This window comes from Saccopteryx leptura, chromosome 1 (genome assembly GCF_036850995.1).
Source record: "Saccopteryx leptura isolate mSacLep1 chromosome 1, mSacLep1_pri_phased_curated, whole genome shotgun sequence".
Lineage (NCBI taxonomy): Eukaryota > Metazoa > Chordata > Mammalia > Chiroptera > Emballonuridae > Saccopteryx > Saccopteryx leptura.
The window spans coordinates 281,586,329-281,598,302 of record NC_089503.1 but is presented as its reverse complement, the minus strand read 5'-3'; the positions used below and the strand labels follow the sequence as shown (position 1 = coordinate 281,598,302).

Sequence of the window (11,974 nt, the reverse complement as noted above, 5' to 3'; positions counted from 1 at the left end):
CTTGTATTTCTCTTTGGAAAAATGTCTATTCATTTCCTCATTCATTTCTTAATCACATTATTTGTTTTTAGAGGGTTGTTTACTATTGAGTTGTATGAATTCCCTTTATTTTTTAGATATTAATACATCAGAGAGATGATTTGCAAATATTTTCTATTGTTCTATAGGTGGCCTTTTTGTTTTGTTTATATTTTCCTTGCTGTGTGTAAGTTTTTAGTTTGATATAGTCTACCTGTTGATTTTTTGCTTTTGTTGCTTCTGCCTTTAGTGCCATATTCAAAAAATTGTTTCCAAGACCAATGTTAAGAAGTTTTTGTGGCCCTGGCTGGTTGGCTCAGGGGTAGAGCATCAGCCCAGTGTGTGGATGTCCTGGGTTCAATTCCCAGTCAGGGCACACAGGAGAAGTGATCATTTTCTTCCCTCTCCCTCCCCTCCTAATTCACTATCTCTCTCTCTCTCTCTCTCTCTTTCTCTCTCTCTCTCTCTCTCTTTCACCTCCTGCAGCCATGGCTCAATTGGAGCGAGTTGGCCCCAGACACTGAGGATGGCTCCATGGCCTCCTCCTGAGGTTCCAAGAAGAACTCAGTTACTGAGCAACAAAGTAACGCCCTAGAGGGGGAGAACATCACCCCCTAGGGGACTTGCCGGGTGGTTAGGGTGCATGCAGGAGTCTGTCTCTGCCTTCCTTCCTCTCACTGAAGAAAGGAAGGAAGGAAGGAAGAAAGGAAGGAAGGAAGGAAGGAAGGAAGGAAGGAAGGAAGGGGGGAAAGGAGGGAGGGAGGGAGGGAGGGAGGGAGGGAGGGAGGGAGGGAGGGAGGAAAGAGAAAGAAAGAGAGAAAGAAAGAAAGAAAGAAAGAAAGAAAGAAAGAAAGAAAGAAAGAAAGAAGAAAGAAAGAAAGAAAGAAAGAAAGAAAGAAAGAAAGAAAGAAAGAAAGAAAGAAAGAAAGAAAGAAAGAAAGAAAGAAAGAAAGAAAGAAAGAAAGAAAGAAAGGTTTTGTGGTAGAGGCCAGTTCTTGGAATTCAAGATGGCCCACAAGAATGAGACAGCAGTGAAGTCACAGACATGTCCCAGGCCACAGGTAATGAAAAGGAATCATGTACCCATGAGCACTGCAGCGACTGTGAGAACAGGGAGGACAACAGCTACAACCTGGGTTGATTGAGTGAAGCCAATGACACTGGAGCCAAGAAGAAGAAAAAGAAAGTGAAGAAGAAAGGGAAAGGCAGTGAGACAGATCCAGCAGTCCAGGACGATCCTGTGATGAACTCTTTGCCAGCACAGAGGCTCCAGGAAACACAGAAGGTCACTGAACTGTTTTAAGTGCATCAGGGACCTGCCAAAACAATGGAGGAGACAAGAAAGAGAAGCTTCCAGTTTGGGGACCCACAGCCTGTCCCCAAACTGAGAGAAGTGGTAAACACCCATGATCCTGTGGATCCTGACAAAGACAACACCTGCCAGGAGACCAACAGCCTGGTCTCAGGCTTCACTTGGGATATCTTGAACCTGGGAACCAAGTTGTGTTAAAAGAATTACACATGCTCCTGAGTGAGAATTATGTGGAGGATGATGACAACGTGTTATGATTTGATTATTTTCGGATTTTTTTTTGTGGGCTCTCCAGTGCCTGGATGACTCACCCAACAACAATGTGGGGATTGCATGGTCATCCCAGCACACAGCCACATCAATAACACAGAGAAGAAGATGGTGGAGATCAACTACCTGTGTGCCCACAAGACACTGTGTTCCAAGAGGGAAGATCCAGTCCTGATCCATGAGATTACCCAGCAGGTTCATCTGGAGGGCATTTTCTAAGGTGTTTACATTGCAAGGGTGCTATTACCAAAGCTTGGTGGCACCTGCAGTTATTGGCATCATTCCCTAAACCCATAGAAGCTGATTGAAGTGAGATTCTTCCACATGAACAGAAATATGAGCATGCAGCTACCATGAAGCTCTACCGATGGCCACAATCTCCTAATATAGCTGGACTGCAACCAATAGAAAAAAGAACATTCCAGTAGTGTGCCAGCTCCTCACCAGATACCTGAAGCAGTTTCACCTCGTGTCAGTCATGAGCAAGGAGGAGATGAAGCACTGGCTCTATCCCCAGGAGAATATCACTGATACTTTCGGAATGGAGAGTGCAAATGGTGAAATAATAGACTTCCTAAACATTATAGCTTCCCTTCACCATCATGAACCATCCAACCCACAAGAGTTTAAAGGCTGTTGATTCTTTCTACAATGTTTACACCCAGACCACTCTTCTAGACCTCATGAGTGACACCCTGGTTCCTGACAAAATAAAAGAGTTCGATGTGTTCAGTGCACTGGATCTGATGAAGAACCAAACCTTCCTGGAGAAGTTCAAGTTTGACATAGAGAAAGGCAACCTGCAGTGTTATCTTTACAATTAGAAATACCTCAGCATGTGGGCAGAGAGGGCAAAGCTGATGTTACAGTAAGTAGTCACCAGTGAGATTCTGGATAAAACCACTGAGAATTCAAACCAGGAAATAGAACTCCACCACTTGTCAGCCCAGTTTTCACAAATGTGAGAATCTCTGGTAAAGAACAAAAGTGAACTGGCTTTACCAAACCACCACTGAACTTGACAATTGCATTGCAATGACTAGACTGTATGATGGCACTTCTAGCCAAGTCTCTGGTTTTTCTGTTTTCCAGTTAATCACATCCTTATGCAACTGTGATCGGGGAATGTAATTATTGAAAACTAGCTCATGATTGGCATATTATGGAGTTAATAGGTGAATAATAAAAGTATATACATAATATATACATAGAAAGAAGTTTTATTTTGTTTTATTAATTTACGGTTTTAAGTCTTACATGTAGGTCTTATATTCCATTTGAGTTCATTATTGTGAATGATGCAAGATGGAAGTCCAATATTATTTCTTGCATGTTATTATCCAGTTTTGCCAATACTATTTATTGACAAGACTATTCTTTACCCATTGAATATTCTTGGCTCCTTTGTGAAATATTAGTCAACTGTATATGAAAGAGAATTCTGTTCCATTGGTATATGTGTCTGTTTTTATTCCAGTACCATAATGTTTTGAATACTATAGCTTTATAATATAGTTTGAAATCAGGGAGTTTGATACCTTTATCTTTGCTACAAATCTTAGAATTGTTTTTTGCTCTGTGAAAAATGCTATGGAAGTTTTGATGGGGATTACATTGAATCTATATATGGTTTTCTATAATGTTGCTAATGTAGGCATGTAGATAAATAATGATGTGGAAAGAGAGCAAAAGGAGTTGGACATGATATTTTGTAACACTTGGAAAACCTGCTTCATTATGAAGCTTCAGCATTCCATTTAGCTTAACTTGCTAGAAGCCTAAAATGTTCATAGGCTCATTTGCACATTCCAAGAGGTCATTGTGCCAAGTGTTCCCAACACTCCCCAGGGTAAAACCAACTCATACCCAGACTGAGGGAAGATGTTTCTGTGCTTCCATTTTAAGGCATGTGCAGTGGAAGCCAGAATAGCTACCACAGAGAACTTTCAGTCTAGCCTAGAGAAGGAACTGATTAGTTAGTGTAAGGAACAAACACAAGCCCGTGGAATTTTTTCTTTTTTTAAGATTTTATTTATTCACTTTAGAGAAGAGAGAACAGAGGAAGGAACAGGAAGGATCAACTCCCATATGTGCCTCGACTGGGCAAGCCTAGGGTTTTAAACTGGTGACTTCAGTGTTCCAGGTAGATGCTTTATCCACTTCACCACCACAGGTCAGGCAGCCCATGGAATTTTTAAAAAACTGATTGGTTGGCTAAAAGAAAGCTAGTCCTTCCCAGCTCAAAAATATAAACACAAGCTTAGCAAACCTCTCTCTCTCTCTTTCTGCTTGGAAACAAGGTTGCCCCATTCACTTGTTTACAGGGTCTCCAAATAGCAGCCCTGCTGCATGGGCTGGCAGTCATTTGTGACCCAGCAGCTGAGCAGTTTTCTAAGTACAGGCTTTGAACAGTGCCTGGACTGAACTAAGCTTTGATATGGGTTAAACCATGGTATGGGATATCTGGACTTTGGTCTTTATACTGGGCTTAATTAAGACAAGACTGGAATTTTTCCTTGGCAAGACAGAGGAAAATCAAATATTAAATACCTAGGAGCAACCTTCTATTTTAATTTCAAATAAATCTTAATGCAAGAGCTTAAACTTCTCCAGATGCGGGCTGTTTGAAATTTCTTTCTCTTGACACTACTCTACACTGCAACTGACCACATCAGAACCAATATCAGCATGGATATTTTAACAATATTAATTCATTCTTTTGATCCATAAATGTGGAATATCTTTCCATTTATTTGTGCCTCCTTCAATCTCTTTCATCAAAATCTTACTGTTTTCAGTGTACAGACTTTTTACCACCTTGGTTAAATTTATTGCTAATTATTTATTGTTTTTAATGCTATTGTAAATTGAATTGGTTTTTTATTACTTTTTAGAAAAGAAAAAAAGAAAAACTAGCTTAAAGTTAGCAGAAGGAAGGAGATAATATAGATCCAAAAATAAATGAAATAAAAAACTGAGAAACAATACAAAATGTCAGTGAAATTAAGCTGCTTTTTTGAAAATAAAATCAAAATTTACAAGTCTTTAGCTAGAGTAAGAAAAGAGACTACTCGAATAAATAAAATCAGAAATAAATGAGGAAACACTCTAACTGATAGCACAGAAACACAAAGAATTATAAGACACTACTTAAACAATTATATACCAACAAATTGGACAACCTAAAAGAAATAGATAAATTTCTACAACCATGCAACTTACTGAGACCAAATTATGAAGAAACTGAAAATCTGAACAGATTAACAAGTAAGGAGGTTGAATCAGTAGTAGAAAGCCTGCCAATAAAGAAAAGCTCAGGACCAGATGAATTCACTGGTAAATTCTACCAAACATTTAAAGAAGAATGTACAACAATCCTTCACAAATTCTTCCAAAAAACTGAAGAGGCAAAAACACTCCAAAATTCAATTTACAAGAACAACATTACCTTGATACCAAAGCCAAGTAAGGAGACTACTAGAAAAGAGAACTACAGGCCAAATGCCTGAAGAGCATAGGGTCATAAATTTTCAACAAAATATAGCAAACCAAATTTAACAGTACATTAAAAGGATCATACACTATGATCAAGTAGGATTTATGTCTGGGATACAAGGATGGTTCAAGATACACAGTCAATAACTATGATATAACACTTTATAAGATGAGATAAAAAAATCACAAGCTCATCTCAATAGATGCAGAAAAGCATTTGACAAAATTCAATATCTTTTCATAATAAAGACTCTCACCAAATGCATGTAGAAGAAATGTATGTCAACACAATACAGGCCAGATGTGACAAGTCCACAGCTAACATCATGCTCAACAAAAAAAGGCTAAAGGCTTTTCTTCTAAGGTCAGGGACAAGAAAACAGTGCTTACTCTTACCACTTCTCTTCAATATTGTAGTGGAAGTCCTAGCCTGCACCTTTAGGTCAGAAAAAGAGAGAAAAGTCATCCAATTCAGAAAGGAAGAAGTAAAATTATTTGTTTGTAGATGATGTGATCTTATATAGAGAAAATCCTAAAGATGCTACCAAAAAAACTGTTAGAAGAATAATAATTTAGCTGAACTGATGGCAGCCAAGTGGATTAAGCATTGGCCCAGGATGCTGAGGGTCTGGTTCAAAACCCTGACCCTGAGGTCACCACCTTGAGTGCAGGATCACAGACATGATCCCAAAGTTGTTAGCTAGAGCCCAAAGGTCACTGGCTAGAAGCTCAGGTCTCTGGCTTGAGCAAGAAGTCACTGATTTCACTTGAGCACCCTGATCCAGACAAAATTAAAAGCAATCAATAAAAACTAAAGCGAAGCAACTACGAGTTAATGCTTCTCACCTCTCCTCCTCATCCCCTTCTCTCTTCCTGTCCCTTTCTAAAAAAGGAAATAATAATAACAATAATAATTTAGTAAAGTTGCAAGACACAAAAATCAACATATAGAAATCAGGTATATTCCCGTACACGAACAACAAAATATCTGAAAAAGAAATAAAGAGAGATGAATGTTTATTTCAACTTTTGCAATTGCATTTGACATACTAACATGGCCAGGCCAATCAAGTTAAAAGGTTAAATAGGCAGTGAAAAATTTAATAGTAACTAAAAAAAAGAAAGGATTATAAATTAGAAATTTACAAATAAGCTACATAAAACTTACATTTGTATTTGTAGGTGTAGATGATATATATTTTTGCGTGTGTATTTATACTGAAAACAGGTATTTTTTAGCCATCCACAATTAAGAAACTTCCAAAGAATAATTTTAGGAAATTGTCATTAACAATCCCTAACACTTTAGAGTAGTCAAAAATTAAAAAAAAAAACAATCAGAAAAAAACAGGAACTGTATTATTCCATACGTAGGTGGGACATAATAGTGAAACTAAGAGACATTTATAAGAGTGTGGTGGTTACGGGGGGGGGGGGGAATGGGAGAGGGATAGGGGGTGGGGAGGGGCACAAAGAAAACAAGATAGAAGGTGACAGAGGACAATCTGACTTTGGGTGGTGGGTATGCAACATAATTGAACGACAAGATAACCTGGACTTGTTATCTTTGAATATATGTATCCTGATTTATTGATGTCACCCCATTAAAAAAATAAAATTATATAAAAAAAAAAAAAATAATTAAATGTGAAGCTTGGCATCACTGGGTGACTTTAAATAGTATAATTAAGTAGAGTACAAGGTATAAAATTCAGATGGCAAAGGTTTAAAAAGAGTGGATGCTAAAGGACTTGAAAATCATAAAAGGTCCAAGATTGGAAACAGTAAAAGCCTTTTTTGAAAAGATTGCCTAGGTTATCACTAGTAATGTTGGTTCTTAGCAAAAGAGAAAGGAGGCTGATAAAATAATGATAGGAAAAGAATTCAGAATTTTATTTTTCAATCTCAACTCCTTTGTTTCCAGGCTCTGCTAGAATCAAATAACAAATATTTATTGAAAGCTAAAATTTCAAAATTCAGTTTATCTGAAAGTCATCAGGCCTTAGGATATATTATATTATTATGGTGGCCAAACTGATTTATACCAAAAAACAATGAAGTAATTTATAATAAGAAGCATAACTGTTAAGCAGACTGCTCTTAGTTTGGGCTGGTCAACATGTTTTAATTCTCCAGGGGAAAAGCTTTCTCAGTGAAGCAAGTTTAAAATTACTAGGTGTTTGTTGGTCATCCCTACCAAGAGAAAGGTTTCTCTCCATATCTTCTATCTTTTTCATTGCCATTGTTAATAGAGTCCAGACTTTATTAAAAGTAGGATGCTTTTAGGCCCTGGCCAGTTAGTTCAGCATCATTCCAAAACACCAAGGACACAGGTTCCATCCCATCACAGAACATACAGGAAGCAATCAATGCACGCACAACTAAGTGGAATAACCAATGAACGCTTCCTTCTCTCTCTCTTCCCTTTCCTCTCTCTGTCTCTCTAAAACCAGTCAATATAAAAAAAAGTACAATATTTTTTAAAATGTAAAGTTTTGGCCCTTGCTAAGACTAAATTCAAACTTCTGAGCAGGAGACTCAGAAATCTCTACTTCTTAACAGCTTCACCACTCAATCCAAATGATCTTAAAGCACATTAGAGAATATTTGGAATGGCCTATATACCCACTTCCACTTCCTCACTTTATATTTTTTTTATTCAATTCAGTCTGGTTTCTACTACCTCACTCTGTTCTTCTCTTGCTGAAATATTCCATGAGATCTTAATATTCAGCTTCAATGGCATTATTCTTATTCACTTTTCTAAAACAGTGAAAATTTTTGCCCCTCTCTCCCTCTTGGGACTTTCTACTTCTCAGCTTCAAAGGTAGCCTTCACTCCAGTTTCCCTCCCTACGCACTTAATCTTGTTTGTTTTCTTTGCTGAAGCCTCTTCCATTGCCTTTGGCCATACATCTGTGATTTGCCCAGAGTTCAGTCCTTATTTTTTCCTTTGATATTTCTAAGCAGTCTTTGAGAACAATTTCATTCATTTCCATTTCTTTTTCAATTAATTATATTTTTATAATTCCCAAGTTTTTATTGCCAATCCTGGGTCTTTTTTAAACTGTGGCCATTAGCCTCCAGTGCTGAACAAGTAGCTGTTTTCAAGAATTAAGTAAACTTGAGATAGGAGGAGCAAAAAAAGCTGTAAGTGGAACTGCTCACATGAAGTCTGGGGAAGATTTAAAAAGTGCTGATGGAACTGTCTCAGATTAGATAGACCCAGTATATGAGACATAATGAGAACCAGGTGAGCATTAGCCCAGGAAACATAAAGCTAGTGATTGAGCAGATTGATCCATCCCAGAGAACCTAAAGCCTCAAGATAGTGTCAGTGTCAAGCAATTGGGGGTCATGAGCAAGGGGTAATAAAGCTGATTGCAGGCCTGAACAGAGGCAGGAACCGAGGCAAAGCTTGGTCAGGAGCAAGATTGGGAGCTCCACACATATTGATCCAGGGGACTATAAACTGCAGGAACACAGTGCTAAGACTGTCAGCAAGCAGATAACCTCCTATTAGCGGGGGTGCTTAAAGGGATAAAAAGATCCATTAGTTTATCTATAAAAGCCTTTAAAAATCACCTAGAGATTTGGATTTACTATGTGTTTAACTTAAGGTGGCCAGAACATTCTAGGATTATCCTATTTGAGGACAATGTCTCTTCCCCCACTCCTTCCTAATCATAAAACATTTCAAATAGAAAACAATTCAATACATATGTAGTCTTCACAGAGATTAAGAAGATATTAATATCTTACTATAATTGCATCATATTTCCGTCCTTTTTAATAAGGGCTAAATTGACGTGTATAGAGAGCTGAGGACCCCGCCACACATTTTCTCTTCACCCTGTTCCTCAGAGGTTGTCACTCTGCTGAAGTCAGTGTGTGTCACTGTCATGCCTGTTTTTATTCTTTTTCTATAGTGGAAATACTAATAATAAACCTAAAATTTTTAATTCAGTCTTGGGTAAAATTAATAGAAAATGTCTATGGCAGTGGTATTTGAGAGAAACTTGGCTTGAACAAAGTGGTTGAAATAAGTACTTTGAGAAGTCAAAGCATTACCCTAACCATTATTCACCTCTGGAAGAGAAGAAAATGATTAGAAAATACTAATATTTTACCAACCACTGAAGTAAAATGAGCAAATAAATAAATACTTATGAAACTGTCTAAGCAAGGCAATGACATCATTTAAATGTAAATCTATGTAATTTTTGCTTACTATTTCCATTAAAGTAAACGTCTTTCTTCAGTGTTCACTGAGGAGGAAGAAGATCCTCAAATTATTCAAGTTTTGGGTTATTCATCAAAGAATATGACCTTTAGCCCTAGAGCCTAAGAGAACTCCAAATCTTGTCTTAGAAAATTTTATATCTCATCTAAGCAATACTTTTGTAATAGGAATTTAAATTTTGCCATTTGAGTTATAATATCCTTGCACGCCTTGTAATTATTACTCCAATGCCCAATATATAAGGCATTGGAGTAAGAAACTTCTCTTGCTCATCAGAAAGCTTCAGTGTCCTTGGGTTTAGATTTACCTCGTAGACAGAAAATTTGTTTTAATTTTTTATAAAGCAGGTGTCTTTAACACATTCAAGTCCAAACATAATGCAGAAAATACAATTAAGGCCTGACCTGTGGTGATGCAGTGGATCAAGCGTCAAGCTGGAATGCTGAGGTCACCGGTTCGAAACCCTGGGCATTCCCGGTCAAAGCACATATGGGAGTTGATGCTTCCTGCTCCTCCTCCCTTCTCTCTCTCTCTCTCTCTGTCTCTCTCTCTCTCTCTCTCTCTGTCTCTCTCTCTGTCTCTCTTCTCTAAAATGAATAAATAAATAAAAATAACTTAAAAAATATATAATTAGATGATAGAGGTTTTTTCCTCACAATTAAAAGTCTGGATAGCCTGACAAGGCGGTAACACAGTGGATAGAGCATTGGACTGGGATGCAGAGGACCCAGGTTCAAAACCCTGAGGTTGCAGGCATGAGTGTGGGCTCATCCAGCTTGAGTGTGAGTTCACCAGCTTGAGTACAGGGTCATTGGCTTGAGCCCAGGGTCACTGGATTGAGCAACGGGTCACTCGGTCTGCTGTAGCCCCCCAGTCAAGGAACATATGAGAAAGCAATCAATGAACAACTAAGGAGCCACAACAAATAATTGATGCTTCTTATCTCTCTCCCTTCCTGTCTGTCTGTCCCTATCTTTCCCTCTTGCTGTCTCTCTGTCTCTGTCACACACAAAAAAAGTCTAGATAAATGGTCTAGAGAATTATATTGCAGTTGGGCAGTATCAGGCACCTCATATCTTTTTATCTTGTTCTTCTCCCATCCTCAACCCAGCATTGTCAACTTGTAGTCTAAAATGGCAGCTGTCCTTACATGTGAATTTCAACTAGAGGAAGAAAGGAAAGAAAAAGCTGAAAGTATACTTTTCATATTTAAGGCCATTACCTGTAAATTGTACACCTCTGATCACATTACTTGGAACAGAACCTAGTTATGTTGTTCCGTCTAGCAGCAATGGATGCTGGAAAATATAATCTTTATCTGAGCAACGATGTGCCTAGTTAAAATATAGAAATTCTATTAAAGAAAAGGAAAAATAATAGACATTAAAAATTAATCAATAGTCTTGGCACCTAAGGTAGTAAGATACCCTTGACTAATATTGACATTCATTCACTTTAGGCCAGTCCCCATCACCCATTAGTCTAAGATAATATACATCCCTTTTCCCTGGAAGATGCAGAGAGAACAGGAGAGTCATGGCCCAGAACTTGTAGCAGGGCAGCATAACCAATTTCCCATCAGAAGGGATGAAAAGACATAGGACAAGGCCCAATATAAGAGAAGCTTATTTCTGTCACTGGAAAATGTTTTTCTCCCTCAGAAGCACACAAACACACAAAGAAAAATGGTACCTTAATTTTCTTTGAAAAGTAACAGAAAGTGCTTACAAAAACACAAATATAAATTTGAAAAATAGGATTACACACTTTTTTCAAAATAATATAAAAGATCGAAGTACATTGGAATAACAAAAAGTCCAAGATTAATTACATCTTAATTTTGATTCAAGGAAATAATCCATGCATCCAACTCAACATACAGGCAAAGTTAAGCTAGTGAGTGGCAAAACAGGGGTCCCCAAACTATGGCCCGCAGGCCACATGCGGCCCCCTGAGGCCATTTATCCAGTCCCCGCCGCACTTCTGGAAGGGGCACCTCTTTCATTGGTGGTCAGTGAGAGGAGCATAGTTCCCATTGAAATACTGGTCAGTTTGTTGATTTAAATTTACTTGTTTTTTATTTTAAATATTGTATTTGTTCCCGCTTTGTTTTTTTACTTTAAAATAAGATATGTGCAGTGTGCATAAGGATTTGTTCATAGCTTTTTTTATAGTCCGGCCCTCCAACGGTCTGAGGGACAGTGAACTGGCCCCCTGTGTAAAAAGTTTGGGGACCCCTGCAGAACAGGGTTTTGTCTATGCCAGGTTCACAGTCCCAAAGATTTTGACTCTTAAGGCTTGAAGATGAGCCTGGAAAACTCCATTTGTACAATTATCCCAGCTTCATCACTTGTATGTTGTCTTGAGAAACCCTCTTTCAATTCTAGCATGTAGATAATGAAGAAACAGTAAAGATTTTGGTGTAAAAGAATAATATAATCAGACTCTGCTTTAGAAAAATTATTCTTAAATTTAAAGAAAGTAGATTGAATCAGAAAAAAAAGACCAGTTAGAGAATTATTGCAATAATGCAGATGAAAGGTAATGAGGGTTAAAAACAAGGTCATGACTGGGGAAGGGGGCATAGAGAAACAGAGAAGAAAGAGGTTGAAAAATCAGACTCCACAGAAATGGCAA

General features: G+C 37.9%; 1 pseudogene; it reads left to right on the top strand.

Moving 5' to 3' along the window:
• Positions 1 to 1,025: 1,025 nt before the first annotated feature.
• Positions 1,026 to 2,472, top strand: LOC136389325 (glycylpeptide N-tetradecanoyltransferase 1 pseudogene; annotated as a pseudogene).
• Positions 2,473 to 11,974: the final 9,502 nt, after the last annotated feature.